General features: G+C 40.4%; 1 protein-coding gene across 2 annotated transcripts in view; it reads right to left on the bottom strand.

The window, feature by feature from the left end:
- Positions 1 to 15,222, bottom strand: part of ZBTB40 (zinc finger and BTB domain containing 40) — a 74,934-nt gene that overhangs the window by 46,984 nt on the left and 12,728 nt on the right. The window contains exon 3 of one of the 2 annotated variants that reach the window (XM_065930016.1): positions 919 to 969. The exons of the other annotated variant lie outside the window; for it this stretch is intronic. The gene's annotated coding sequence lies outside the window, so the exon portion shown is untranslated. The remainder of the gene's footprint in view (positions 1 to 918; positions 970 to 15,222) is intronic. 2 annotated transcript variants of the gene reach the window in all.

The following is a 15,222-nucleotide window of genomic DNA, read 5'->3' as shown; positions in this document are numbered from 1 at the left end:
ATCTAATGATGCAGATGCTATTATTACCCCCTCTTACTAATGAAGAGACTAAGGTCCAGAGAGGGTAAGTAATTTCTCTAAAGTCTTACAGTAACATATAGTAGAACATAAAATTGAGCCCAGGGTAAAATTGGTGGTATATAAATTGATATAGCGATTCTGGAAAAACCTGCTGCTAATATTTAGTGAAATTGTCTGTGCATATATGCCTTGTGCCCTAAGAACCATATTCCTGGATAAATTTCCTTCAAAAGTTCTCACATAGGTTCATAAGAAAACAGCCAGAAAGACCACTGAGTCATTGTTTTTGGTAGCAGGGAAACAGGAGGTAATTTAGAGGTCAATCACTAGAAGAATTTAGTGATATGCAGATAGACATGTAGAATATATGGGCTTCCCAGGTGGCGCTAGGGGTAAAGAACCCACCTGCCCACACAGGAGACAAAAGAGATGTAGATTTGATCCCTAAGCTGGGAACATCCCCTGGAGGAAGGCATGGCAATCCATTCTAGTATGCTTGCCTGGAAAATTCCATGGACAGAGGAGCCTGGCAGGCTACAATCCATGGGGTCACAAAGAGTCGGACATGACTGATGTGACTTAGCCTGCACACACATGCAGAATATATACTATGCAATAGACAGCATTAGAAAGAAGCAAACAACTAGCTTTTAGAAACATGGATGGATCTTAAATACCCAGTTGAGTGGAAAAAATTACAAACAGAACAAGACCTAGAGCATAATATCATGTATGTAAGTCAAAAACACATAATCAAAACAATAAATAAAATAAAGTTACACTGCAGCCAAAGACATTTTAACAAATACATTAGAGTGGGTGCCGTAAAGGGGAAGGAAATGGGAGCAGGGGGTGGAGGTGAGGGAGAAAAAAAAAATCAAACACGAAAAGCCTTACCAAGACAGACAAATGTAGAGTGTCACAGATGAGGAGGATTTCTGTACACCCCTGAAAAGCAAACAATAAAAACAAAAGGTCAGATGAGGAAATGAATTGCCACATGGAAAGACATTAGATGCAGGAAAGAGCACAGATGGCATCCCCAAGAACTGAAAATCCTAAAAATTACAGAGTACTATGAAAACACGATAAATTGTTTAGTTTATTAATAAACAGGCAAAATGAAGTGAAGTCCATAAATAAAGAAAAAGATAATATGAAAAAAGAAAAGGCAGATGTGAAAAAGAACCAAAAGAACTTCTAGGAATAAGTTAAGTCACTGAAATTCATCTATCAATGAATTAAACAGATTAGAGAAAGCTAAAGAGAAAACTAGTGATTAGGAAAAGACGTGTGAGAAAATGGCTCAGCAAGTAGCAGAGTTAAAAAAAAAATCCAACAACCAAAATACAGAAATCTGAAAGAGGTTAAAGGCCATGGAAAACAGAATACGAAGGTTTCACACGCACCTCAATGGGCGTCCCTGGTAGAAATGCTGAAGAACACATGGGAGAAGCAATTTGAATGTGTAATTTCTGAAAATGCTCAAGAATCAAAGTCAGACATGAGTCTAAAACAGAAACTTGAAAATATCAACAACACTGAGAAAAAGAAATTGTAAGCAAACCAAAAGAAAAGATCATTAACAAGAGAGTGACAAGTTGACTGATACAGACTTCTCATTAATAACAACAGATATCAGAATAAAATGGAGTTAACAGTTTCAAATGTTAAGGGAAATAACAATTAACCATGTATCTATATATAGGTTGAACTAAAATCACCTTCAAAGATAAGAGGCTCAGAGACTAGCATTGAAAGAATTACTATAAGAAGGAAACTGAACCAAACAGAAGGTACAGAATTTAAGACAAAACACCAGTAGCGAAGAAATTGCTAAACATATTCTTTAGCCTCTAAAAAGTTAAAATCAGAAAGACTGACAACACTGAATATGTGAGCATGTGGAATGACTAGAACTCCTATACATTACAGATGAAAGTACAAAATATTACAAATGCGCTGAAGAACTGTGTGGAGGTTTCTTACAATAAAGGATTAACCACTGATACAAGCAAGGACATGGATAAACCCTAAAAATAGTATGTTAAATCAAAGAAGCCAGGCATAAAAGGGTGCATACATATGACCCCATCTACAGGAAACAGAGGCAAAACCGATCTACAGTGATAGAAACCAGAGAGCAGTTGCAGAGGTCGTGGGATTGGTGTGGGGGGAGGGAATTAAACAGAAAGAGACACAAGGAAACTCTCAGGGAATGGAAATGTTCTATGTCTTATTTTGGATGGTGGTTAAAGAGTAGGTATTGGTCAAAAACTCCTCAAGTAGAATTCATCGTGCTGTGTGTTAATTCTATCTCAATAAAAAAGAAATTAAGAAATGTGTTGGTATACCTAACATATACCAGCTATTTTAAATGGACAAGGAAGGGGAAATTAAAAATGAAGAGAATAATGACAACCACAGTAGCCACCATTACTGCATGCTTCTCATGTGCCAGGCGCTGTTCTGAATGCTTTGCATCTATTAATTCATTCAATCTTTTCAACAACTCGGTAAAGTAGGTACTCTTATCATCTTCATTTTACATGTAAGAAAACTGTAGCACAGGGAGGTTATACAACTTACCTAAGGTCACACAACTAGCATGTGGCAGACCTGGGCTCCAAACTCAGGCAGTCTGGCCCTGAGGTCTACATTCATAAAAATCCACAGTCTCTTTGAAATGAAAAATGAAGATGAGAGAAGAAGAATGAGAGTTAGAATGTTCCAAGGGCCAAGGGGATGACAAAAATAAAGATTAACTTTAGCTCTAGGCTTAAGTGAAGGATGGATGTTAACAGGTAAGGAAATAAGGGAATAAAACCTGAACAAATATTTGCAAATAAGAGATATAAAAATGAATTAAGAAAATGTGATTTTACTACAATAGTAAGTGGGCTTCCTTGGTGGCTCAGTGGTAAAGAATCCGCCTGCAACGCAGGAGACCCAGTTTCGATGCCTGGGTTGGGAAGATTCCCCTGGAGGAAGGAATGGCATCCCACTCCATTATTCTTGCCTGGAGAATCCCATAGACAGAGGAGCCCGGTGGGCTACAGACCAGAGGGACTCGAAGAGTCGTACACAACCGAAGCAACTGGAACACACAGCAGCAAGTAGAAAAGGGGGAAAGAACGGCAAGGAAAGTGTGGTAAAGACAGAGCAACCTAAGATGGCAGAAGTAAGTCCAAATGTATCAGTAATCACAATAAAGCAGCAGATTAAACTTTCCTGTTAATGGCAGAGAGAGTCTCTGATTGGATTCTTAAAAAAAAAAACACAGCCATACGCTGCTTATAAGAGAATTAATGCGTGGGTGTGTTTACACTTAGAGCAGTGCCTAGCACACAGTAAAGACCACATGTATTGGCTGCGTTGTAATTACCTAGACAGACTGAATCTTCCTCATTAAATAGTTTTGAGACTACCTATCTGACATGACAGCTAAAGTACATATCTGTACATAAACAATTAAACTATATAATCTTTGCAGATCACTTTCAAGTACAGAATACTGTTATTAAATAAATGTAATATATAATCATCAGGGATACACTAGCGATTTGGGGGCAACTGAAATGTACTACAGGGAGAGGCTAAACTATATTGTCAATCTTACAACTAAAATGTAAAAACCTTTAACATATATTTTACTGCTTCCTCCTGACTCTGCTTGCAAGGAAGTTAAATGGAGGGGAGAGAACATAGCACTAAATATAATGTCATGAAAGTGTGCTTTTCAGAGTTAAGAAACTACAGTGGAACACAGTATGTTGAACTGTTTAAGTGAAGTCTTACAGATTCCTATATAGAGGCAACCTAAGTCATGCTATTAAGCACTTCCTGAAATTGCTAGACTTTGGAAAACTGTCAGAAGTCGCAAGGGAAGAACGTTTAAGCAACAAAAAAGCACCAGAGAGATGGATGTTACTCAAAGGAACAATACTAAAGCCTCAAGAAAAGACTGTACGGATACAGAAAATACTTAGAAAGAAAACACTTAATTGGCTGAACCAAGTGCTGCATAATGACCCAAAACACAAATGGGAATTCAACACAAAGTGGAAACTAGGCCAGCTTTCTAAAAGAAGCACAAAGAGTATTTATTTATTTATTTATTTCAATTTTTATTCTGTCTACTTCCAAAAAAAGGATTTCAAAGTTTGAGAATTCTTTAAGTTACAAAGAAACAACAGTCATACACACAGGGAAAAAAAAAAAATGACAACTGAAAAAACACAAGTGAGAACTAAGTGAGAGCTGGTGAGAAACACGGAATCCCTTCAATGAACAAGAAGGAATATAACACTAAAGGGAGTTCCCTGGTGGTTCCGTGGCTAAGACTCCAGTCTCCCAATGCAGGGGCCCATGGGTTCGATCCCTGGTCAGGAAATTAGAGCCCATATGCCTCAGCTAAGACCCAGTGCAGCCAACTAAACAAACATTTAAAAAAAAAAATGAAAAAGTAATATAACACCAAAGACTTACAGTCTTGATATACATCATTTAATTAAAGTAGATGTTCTGAAATTCACAACTGATGGCAATGCCCTTAGTGAGACTCAAACCAAGGCCTCCGCTGCCACTGCTGGAGGGGAAAAGCCTCTTCTGTGGGCCTCAGGAACTGGACACACCATTCCCCAATTCACTGCACTTATTTCTTGGGAGGTCTTCAGCCAGCAATACACGTGTCAACCAACAACTATTTATGGGTCAACTGCCTACCATTTACTCAACCCACTGTTAGGTGCAGTGTGGAAGCCAAGTGAAATATAAAACAACATCCTTGTCCACAGGGAGTTTGTAATAAAGTTGACAGCTTATTTCTGTTGGAATGACTGAAAATGGAAGTATTAAAAGACCCAATCCACCAGACACAAGAAGAGGGAAAGAGAGAAGAGGAAAAAAAACCAGATTGATCTCAGTGAGTGGAAAGGAAAGGGAAGGGCTGGAGTTGGTAAATGCAAGTTAGGTACAATTTCGACAGGCAAGGGTGAGAAGGGAGGGAGAATACTCTGGGATCATGTGTGAGTACAGGCAACTGGGACTGCCCCCACTGGAAAGGCCTCCAGCGTGTCGCCATCAGTAGGACACGAGCCAGGGTGGGTCTCCGTATGCGAGAGGGGAGGTGGAGCACTAGACTGCCTAGGTTAGGGAGGCCGGACAATGAGCAGAGGAGCTCAACCTGCACTGAGGGAGGAGCTTCTGAAATAGAAACAGCACAGTTAAAGCAGAGCTTTTCCAGTGACAGACGGCATGGTCTAAGAGGGAAAGTGAAGTTGCTCAGTCGTGTCCGACTCTTTGCGACCCGGTGGATTGTAGCCTGCCAGGCTCCTCCGTCCATGGGATTCTCCAGGCAAGAATACTGGAGTGGGTTGCCATTTCCTTCTCCAGGGGATCTTCCCGACCCAGGGATCAAACCTGGGTCTCCCACATTGAAGGCAGACGTTTTAACCTCTGAGCCACCAGGGAAGCCGCTAATAGGGAAAAGTGACTAGCAATGGGAAGGAAGAACACGGATCCTATGTATATTGTCTAACAGTAAAGTTCCATGGAACACAAGTTGGACCCACTTCTGCCTAGATTTCTGTATCCCAATACCCAAGAAAGAAAAGCCATTCTAAGACTTGGTCAAGGTCCTACATCCTGGTTCTCCTAACAATTCTGCACTCTCTTTGGGGCACATCTTTCTCATGGTCTGAGATCTCTCTTTGGTCTGGCTCAAAGCAACCTTATCTGCTTAAAGTTCTGTTTTTACTGTTGCTATTGATACTCCCATCTCCAAATAAAATCTTTACTTCTGTCTCGATTTCTGGGCTCTGTTGGAACCAGAGAGCTGGAAAGGGTTCTTGGAGAGCCCTATTTATTGCTTTCAGCAAACAGAAGTTCATTACTTTATCTATCACGTACTCTTGTTGCATGACCCAACGACCTTAGTTCAATCCCTCCCCTTTCTAATGGAGGAAACTGAGGTCCTGGGAGGCTGAGCTGCTCTTTGATCCAAATCAGCTTGAACCCCATGGCTATTTAGTATCTCACAAACAACCAGAGTCAGGTGAAATAACAGGCACTCTCAACATAATTAGAGCAAAGATCACACATTCAGAGACAAGAAATGGGGCATTTGCTACACACAAAAAGACGATTTAAAATGTAAGGTATCTAAGGAATCAGCTAAGTTAAAAGAAAACCACTAGCAATTATTTCTGAGAACGCAAGTAGGATTGGTGAGGTTACAAAAGGGTGACCGTAGCTTTTAGCAGGTCCACATTTCTCGAGTTCAAAAGCAGCTGTCATTTGGTCTCTTCTTACACTGAGGGCCTGAAAGGCAGCAGTATATAGTGTAAGGGATGGAGATTTTATATCTGATACTCCTGGGTTCATGACAGTATCTTTTTATATGTATTGTCATTGCTGTTTCTAATATTATCATCACTATCATCATCAATCCATCCCAAATGCTAGTCTACTACTGTTCCAACCTTCCAGCTTTGTAGCAATGCCTGAATGGCCTGTGTGCTTTCCTAAGGCACAGTCTGGTTACTGGGAGATCTGGGTGTGGATTTGGAACAGCTCTGAAGCACTGCATACAGCAAGTCCCCTACAACTGGATGAGTTCCATTCAAGAGCATGTTCATAAGTCCAATCTGTAAGTCCAACAAAATTAGCCCAGGTACCCAGCTAACACAACTGGCTATAATAGGACTGTACTGTAACAGGTTTATAATACTTCTCATACAAATAATACACAACAAACACAAAAAATAAAACATTTTTAACTCTACAGTGCAGTATCTTGAAACGTACAGTAGTACTGTACAACGGCTGGCGTACAGGGGCACGTCTGCATCTCTGCAAGTTTGCACCTTGAAGGTTCGGGGGTAGGGGATTTACTACACTGAAGAGTCTAAGGCAGCTGAATCAGGCCTAAGATTCACCTTTGGGGATTTGGGAGGCTGTCTAGTGAGCTCTATGGTACTCACCACGCAGGGACAGTATCTTGCTATCTACGGGGATTCCTACCTCAGCACTCCACTTATCTTTCTCTTACAGACACAGACTCAGGCTCAGGGGTGTCAAATGGCTTGCTGAGGGCCACACAGCTAACAAGGGGCATAAATGAGCCCAGGTCTCTTGAGAAGAACTATTCTCAAGACATAGTTCTTTTCTCTATAATGTGAAGGCCTCGCTGGAGGCCAAGACTTCACTACCACTTCTGCAGATTACTCTATCTTCTAAGAGCTCAGTGGCCATTAAGAAGTACAGCTATCAACTCTTGCTTACTTAAAAGGACACTTACAGTCGCACCCTGAGGGGAAGTGGTTAGTGAGCCAACCACAACCACGGGCCCGTCAGCTCAGGAGACCATACTCTCTAAATTACCAATACATGTCTCATGAACAGTTAGCTCTGATGGCACCTGCTCTCTCTTTTCATATTCTATCAAATTTCACAAGGATGTTATTTATCAAATAACCACAAATAAGAGCTGCTAATAAAGTACCTTACTATGTTTCTAAGCATGTTTTACATGGTACCCTCTTTAATACTAATAACTCAGCAAGATAGCTAAAGCCAATTTACAATTCAGTTCCAATGGCTGAGAGGTTAAGCAACAGGGCCAAATCAGTAGAAGAACTGAAATTTTAATCCAGTCTGTCTGAGCCTTCTAAAAGCTCATGCCCTTCTACCCACTAAAACAGTCTCTTAAACTTCAATGTATGTAAGAATCACCTGGGGTCTCACCAAAGAAAGATTCTGATCCAGAAGGCATAGGATGGGATCTGAATTCTGAATTTCTAAAGAGCTGATTCAGATGTTGTTTGTCCAAGGAACCTTCTCTGACTAGCAAAACACTATACCACACTCGTCTCAAATCACATTTTTTCACATCTAATTATTATCAAATATGTTAATGCAACCCTTCACCCCTAAAGAGTTCTAAGTCATCCTCAAAATCTTCCCTTCTGCACCTGCCCTTTTCTCTAGTCAGAACAGCTCTAAGAACAAAACCTGCAAAATATGGAGGATTCTAATAACCTTAGGTGAATAGCTCTGTAGCCTGGAACCAACCCAAACTCCTTTAGAATGCATTCTAGTGACCTGGACTTCCAGGGATAGACAAGCTTCCTAGGTTGCTGCCAAAGTAAATGGAAGTCAAATTGCTCCTGATCTAGAGTGGAGTGGTCAGCTGAACCTGGCTAAGCCTTGTCAGGTCCTAGGATGGTACAGCCAATCCATAAATGCAGGCTGAACTGGAGAGAGTGAACAGTTCTGGGCTCATGACACCATGTGTGACCTCCTGTGACATTTCCATTCTAACTACTATGCCCATCTGTCTTCCCCCATTGAACCAGCCAACTTTGCTTGCCTTCCACGGCCTTCTACTCAAATCCCCTGAAAGCTGTATCAAATAGCATTTCAAGGCCTATATTCTCTTTTATGGTATAAAGTCTAAAGATGAAGGCTTAATAATCTGTGCTGCCTTGACATCTGGTAAAATCAAGAGGGCCTCAAATGTCCCAACCACAAGTTCCAATACCCATTTTTCTCCTGTGGACAAGGTCCCCTAGCCAAACAATCTTCCTTATCAGAGAGGGCAGGTACTATTTCTGTTTATTCCTGGGCAGTGGGTTTCAGTTCCCTGACAGCCCACAGAATTATTCAACAAGCCAATCACACCCTCTGGCATAACCAAGATGGCATCCACTTTTTTTTTTTGATACTTACAGGCCTGCCTCCCACAGCCTTTGGTTGTTCACTCTGCTCCTGCATACACCCGCTGTGTCCTCCCTGGGCTGTTAGTATAAGTGCTATAAACTGCCGTCAGTCTCATCTGCCAGTGTCCACTGCTGTGTGCTCAGCCATCCACACAACCCTAGGGTAGGAATCCCTCCCTCCTCAACGGAGTGAAGAGGAAGTGATTAAACCAGTTTTTCTTTTTTCCCCAATTCACTGGTCTCTGCTCTTTTTCCTATCCCTGAATCTCTTAAGTGCCTTTGGCTCTATGACGATAATGCTGCTCTATGACGATAATGCTGCTCTATGACGATAATGATACCCAGCATTTGTTCTAAGCTCTGTCCATAGACTTCCCTACTTAATCCCCCAACATTCCTATGAGGTAGATCTCACTATTATCCCTAATACACAGATGAAATTAAACTATGTGAGGTTATGCCAGACCTTGTCCAAGACTATACAGGTCTGAGCGGCATTCAAACACTGATCTACCTGTTCTTAATTACTACCTTAGTCTTAGGATTTCTGGGCTCAATGCCACCATTCTTCAACCCCTCTCATAGACAGAGATATGTGGCTGGAAGATCCGACAGGATCACCTCAATTTGAGATGTCTTGTCTTTTGGTGATCTCTGCTAAAAGATGGATGGAAATTCGTATCTGGGAAAAAGTGATGTTGGAACAGGCCAGTTGACCTGCCAGGAAGAGACTAGCAGGGGACTTCCCCTCGATGGTTTGAATTTCATTTACCAAAGGTCTAGTTCAATTATCCTAACCCTAACCTCACAGATACAAACACCCTAGGTCCCAAAGTTAATCAGACTTGGGGAGTTTGGATCAGTTCAGTTCAGTTCAGTTCAGTCACGTCCGACTCTTTGCAACCCCATGGACTGCAGCACACCAGGCCTCCCTGTCCTTCACCAACTCCCAGAGTTTACGCAAACTCATGTCCATTGAGTCAGTGATGCCATCCAACCATCTCATCCTCTGTCGTCCCCTTCTCCTCCTGCCTTCAATCTTTCCCAGCATCAGGGTCTTTTCCAATGAGTCAGTTCTTCACATCAGGTGGCCAAAGTAATGGAGTTTTAGCTTCAGCATCAGTCCTTCCAATGAATATTCAGGACTGATTTCCCTTAGGATGGACTGTGGACCTCCCTGCTGTCCAAGGGACTCTCAAGAGTCTTCTCCAACACCACAGTTCAAAAGCATCTGAGAGTTTGGATAGCACTGTCTAAACTTACAAGAGAAGAAATATAAATCAGAAAGTCAATTTATTAGTTCACTTATTAGTGAAATATGCCTCCTCTTTGCAGTCATCTGTGAAAGAATTACAGCAGTAAGATCAGGTATAATGAGAAATCCCACAAGACACTGAATCTCTCAACATTCAGGGGTGGCCTGGTGTATCTGTCTTTGCCATGGAAGTAAATGTGTGGCCCCCAGGCCAGGCAGGTAGAGTCTGGGGTCAATGTCCACTGCATGGCCACTGACATTCTGGCTTGTCCCTTCCACTATCAAGTTCCTGGTTTCTACCGTGGCTCCAGCCTCTCTTCTGATACAGCTGAACTCAGCTTTGCCTTTGAGGCGACCCTGTGCAGGTACCTAATTGCTCACTAACCGTGAGCTAATTTTTCAGTCTTTTAGGACACAGGAAGTGCCCTCCGGTTGCTTCCACCCACAGCCTTCTCTTCAGATGCTCCAAACTTCTATCCATAGCAGATCAGAACTACTCCTCCTTCAAGGAGCCTATGTCCAAGGAAGTTTTCAACTTTGAACTCATCCACCTTCTAAATTATATCTGGGTCATCTGCTTTAGCTGAACCCATTCAGTCCTTACTCCTTTTCCCTTGGTCTACTCACCTCCTCCTTCCTCTCATGTACTTTGTTCTCATGTACTCTCATTCTTTCAGACCACTCTGCCACAAATCACTAAAACTTAAATATATATAGATATATTAATAACAAACATGAATGACTCCTGATCACAAGGATAATAAAAAAAAAAATCAGAGAATTTTACAACAAGAATTATCTATAGAGACTATGTAATTCAGCCCTCTCATGTTCCAGATGAAGAAATTGATAGAAATTCAGTGAACTGCCAAGTCCTGTTATCTAGACAATGGTAGGGCTAGAGCCAGGACCTAGGTTTCTGGGCTTTCAAGCTAGCACTTGAACCAAGTACCAAACTCCTAAGTGTATACAACAGGCCTTCAGTGGGGAGGCTTCCTGTGTATCTGACAGACTGGCAGCCACTAGTACTAGGTACGTTATTTGGTTTACTAGTTTTTTCTTTGAATGTTGATTTAAATATCAATCATTGATAGCTCTAACAGTGAGAAAATAATTATTCTCAAGCCACAGAATTGCCCACAAGTATCTCAGGGAATACATAACTGCAAATTTCCCAATCCACTGCCAAAGGGAGAACTGCAGTAGGGAGGATTTGTGACTTACCAAAAATAAGAAAAACCCAAAAAACAAAAAAATTTTAAGTGACTAAGATATTTAAAAGATATATTAATGAAAACTTAACTAAGGTCAGGGTGGAGAAGGCCTTTCTATGCATATGGGAAACACAATAAATTTACAAATGATCAATAGATTTGACTATATATAAATGAAAACTTGCCAAAAAAATCAGCACTAGCAAAATTAAAACATAAATAAATACTTCATATCACATGAAGTGAAAAATAAGCAGCTAATATTAGAACAGAATGATAATACAAAAACAAGAAAAATCTCAACATTGATATTTCTTAATGGACAAAGAAAAACAGATAATTCACTAAAGAAACAGTTAACAACCCTGATAAACAAAGAAATGCAAATCAAAACATTAATACTATTTAGGGGCAATCAATTTGGAAAGGTTCTGCAATGATAGTACTTCAGTGGGAAGCAGTGGTTTTAGGCCATGGACTCTGATTTAGACTTGGGTTTGAAGCCTAACTTGGACACTCAGTCAGTGATCCTGGGCAAGTCACTCTAATGTCTTTACAGTTTTGGTGTGAAGATGAAATGAGACAATGCACCTTAAATGTTTTAACAAAGTGCCTGTCAACAGTAAATGCTCAATATGTGTTACCTATTGTGATAAATATAATATTTGCCCTGATAACAGAGGGAAGGGAGCAATGAGGCAGGTACCCATACAGTGCTGACGGAAGTATAAACTGGTAAAAATCTTTTAGGGATGTAATCCAGTAAGCAACCTGCTCACCTAAAGCTATAAAAAATGCCCTTGGAGAGAGACATGAGAATTTGGGGAGACTGTGGAAAATATACCTTACATGCATTGTTTGAATGTTTTACCAGGATGTGTTTTACAGAATATATCTGTAACATAAATCAGCTGTATAATTACAGATTAAAAAAAAGAATGAGTCCCATGATATTAGAAGAAAAAGGTTTTTTTTAATGTTTATTCCTTTAGACCTACTTCCAGGAATCTATCCATAAAGACATACTTAACAATTAGGGATATAATAAAATATTTATGCAGAGCAATAGATTTAATGGTAAAGAAACTGGAAACTTAGATATATGAGATTTTTAAAGTAAATATGGTATACAGACACACTATGGAATATTATGCAACCGTTAAAAATCAGGCTCTGTATATGATACCTATAGATAGCCTAAGTAATCGAAGGAAAAATAAATTGGACTTCATCAAATTAAAAAACTTCTGTGGATCAAAGGGAACTATCATGAAAGTAAAAAGACAACCCACAAAATAGGAACAAATATTCTCAAATCATATATCTGATAAGGGTCTGGTACCCAGAATATATAAACATAGTATATCAGAACAAAGTATCCAGAACTCATAACAACTCAACAATAAGATGACAAATAAGCCGATTTTAAAATGGGCAAAGGATTTGCATAGATATCTCTCCAAAGAAGACATACAAAGTGGCAAATTAGCACATGAGGAAACGCCCCACATCAGTAGTCACAGAGCAAATTGCCAATCAAAACCACGAGATGTCACTTCACACCTACTAGGGTGCTATAATAAACAAACAGAAAATATAAGCATTGCTGAAGATATGAAGAAACTGTAAACCTTACACACTGCTGGTAGGAATGTAAAATGGTGCTGCCACTGTGAAAAATAGTTTGACAGTTCCTCAAAAAGTTAAATACAGAGTTACCATATGACCTAGCAACTCCACTCCTAGGTATATACCCAAGAGAAATGAAAATATATGTCTACACAAAAACTTGTACACTAATTTTCACTGTAGCAGTATATATAACAGCCCAAAAGTGGAAACAATTCAAGTGTCTACCAACTGATAAACAAACAAAATGGTGTATAGTTATACAATGGAATATTATTCAGTCATTAAAAGGAGTGGAATACTCATAGTGCTACAAACAGGGGTAAACCTTGAAAACCTTATGCTAAGTTAAAGAAACCAGACACAAGAGGCCACACAGAGCATGATCCCTTTTATATAAAATGTCTAGAATAGGCAAAGCCATAGAGACAGTAAGTAGATTAGATTGCTGGAGGCTGGGAGGGGGAGGGATTGGGGAGTGAATGCTAATGGGTGTGGGGGTTCTTTGGGAGTGATGAACATGATCTAGAATTAGAAAGTGGAGATAGTTACACAGGCTTTGAATTGTATACTTTAAAACAGTAAATTGTACGGTATGTGAATTATATCTAAATAAATTTTTTAAATTAGGCTCTTGAAGATTTTTAATAACATGGTGAAATGCTTTCAATGTACTAAAAGGAAAAAAAACAGCATGCAACTGTATATATAATTCCAATGTGGTTTTTAAATATATGTAAATGCATACATACATATGCATTAAAAAAGACAGAAAATATATTAAAATGCTAACAGTAGTTGTCCCTAGGTAGCATCACTGTGGGGGACTTATTTTCTTCTTCATATAGTTCAAATTTTTCTACAGTAAACATAAATTATTTTTATAATCTGCAAATTAAAAAACTCAGGTATGTTTGCTCAGCTTCAAAGCTAGTGTTATTTCTGACAGACTATACACTCATTAGATATTTATTTATCTCCTACCAGGTACCAGGACTTTCCTGGTGGCTCAGTAGTAAAGAATTCCCCTGTCAATGCAGGAGACATGGGTTCAACCCCTGGGTTGGGAAGATTCCCCTGGAGAAGGAAATGGCAACCCACTCCAGTATTCTTGCCTGGGAAATCCCATGGACAGAGGAGCCCGGCAGGCTATAGTCTATAGGGTTGCAAAGAGTCAGACACGACTGAGCAACTGAACAACTACAACAACCACCACCATGTATCAAGCAAAGTTAAATAAGATAAAATCAGTGCCCACAAGGAATTTACATGTCTAGTGTGGGGTTTGAGCCCAACTCCATGGACTAGGAAGGCGAAGATGCACCCGTAAGTTCTGTAAAAGCCCTGACACAGAACACTGTTCAGCCGCACACTTTCTGAGAGACGATCACGAGCAGCAGGGTAGTTCATGGTTAAAGGCTGCAGGTGGAGTCAGACTACCTGCGTGTGAATCCTGAATGCCCAGTTACAAACTCTGTGATCTTGGGAAAATCACCTAAACTCCACGGGGCATAATTTCCTCATCTACAAAATAGGGGTAATAACAGTACCTCTCTCACTGGGCTGTTGGAAGATCAAAAGAATTAACGCAGCTAAAGCACCGGCATTATACGCTGGGGACACAGTAAGTGCTCAGTAAATTAATTAGCGGCTAACTGCCAGCATCAGCCTCACTGTCAGCATCACCACCACCACCTCACCACCACACTCTCAAGGAGGCAGGACATGGTAGACTAAGGACCACTAGAAAGGTTGTTTCCCACATCTCAAAACTGGCAGTTAGCATCTGCTTCTTGATAAAGCCTATAACTATTACATTCAACTAATTTCTTTTTCCAGATTCTCTCAATCTCTAATGAAACTCTTTTTCTGAGATGTTCTGTAAAATACAACACCCAACTGTTCGGCATAACAAACTGCTCGTGTCCTCTTATCTTTTGTCTAATTCATAGAAACAAGAGTTTTTTCCAAGGCTATTGTAATGGAAGGTGGCTTTGAGAGGCTTATCTGCCTTTCCCCTGCCTTTCTGGGCCACGCTGCTCTGATCCAGTAGCTCACCCAAGATGACTCTTCACAGGCCAAACTGCAAAATCTCCCGAGCAACATGTTCATCTAATGAGTGACTGGGGATTGTGACTGCATTACATCTAATGCCGAGCCTTCCAGCCTGCAGACTCTCAACAAGCAATCACCACCGCAGCGCGCTCACAGCCAACCTCTTAGGTGTTACAAAGGACCCTTGGCTTTGTCACTGTACTTCTACCTTGATCTGAAAATGTGGATGAGTTCTGAGTTTTTGCCAATCTGATTATGAGAACACACTTCTCTGCAGTAGGGAGTAAGTCTGGACCACTCAGGAGCAAATTTCAAATTCAAAGATACC

This window comes from Muntiacus reevesi, chromosome 3, assembly GCF_963930625.1.
Source record: "Muntiacus reevesi chromosome 3, mMunRee1.1, whole genome shotgun sequence".
In the NCBI taxonomy this organism is placed as follows: Eukaryota; Metazoa; Chordata; class Mammalia; order Artiodactyla; family Cervidae; genus Muntiacus; species Muntiacus reevesi.
Note: the sequence above shows the minus strand (reverse complement) of the source record. Positions and strands in the feature narration are given on the sequence as shown.